Here is a 237-nt window from a genome sequence, read left to right on the forward strand (position 1 = left end):
TAGCTGCACCACTACACAAGCTATTGTCTCCGGTACGCCCTTTGAGTGGTCTCAGGAATGTGAATCGGCTTTTTGACATGTTGAAGGATGCCCTCCGACCGATCCTGTTCTTTCCCTTTTGACGAGGCTGATCCGACTCTCCTGCACACAGACGCTAGCGCCGCGGTTTAGGCGCCGTTCTTCTGCAGCGCGACAACTTTCGCGAGAGCGAGTCGTTGCATACGCCAAGCCGCGTAT

Source organism: Rhipicephalus sanguineus, chromosome 3 (genome assembly GCF_013339695.2).
Source record: "Rhipicephalus sanguineus isolate Rsan-2018 chromosome 3, BIME_Rsan_1.4, whole genome shotgun sequence".
Classification (NCBI taxonomy): Eukaryota; Metazoa; Arthropoda; class Arachnida; order Ixodida; family Ixodidae; genus Rhipicephalus; species Rhipicephalus sanguineus.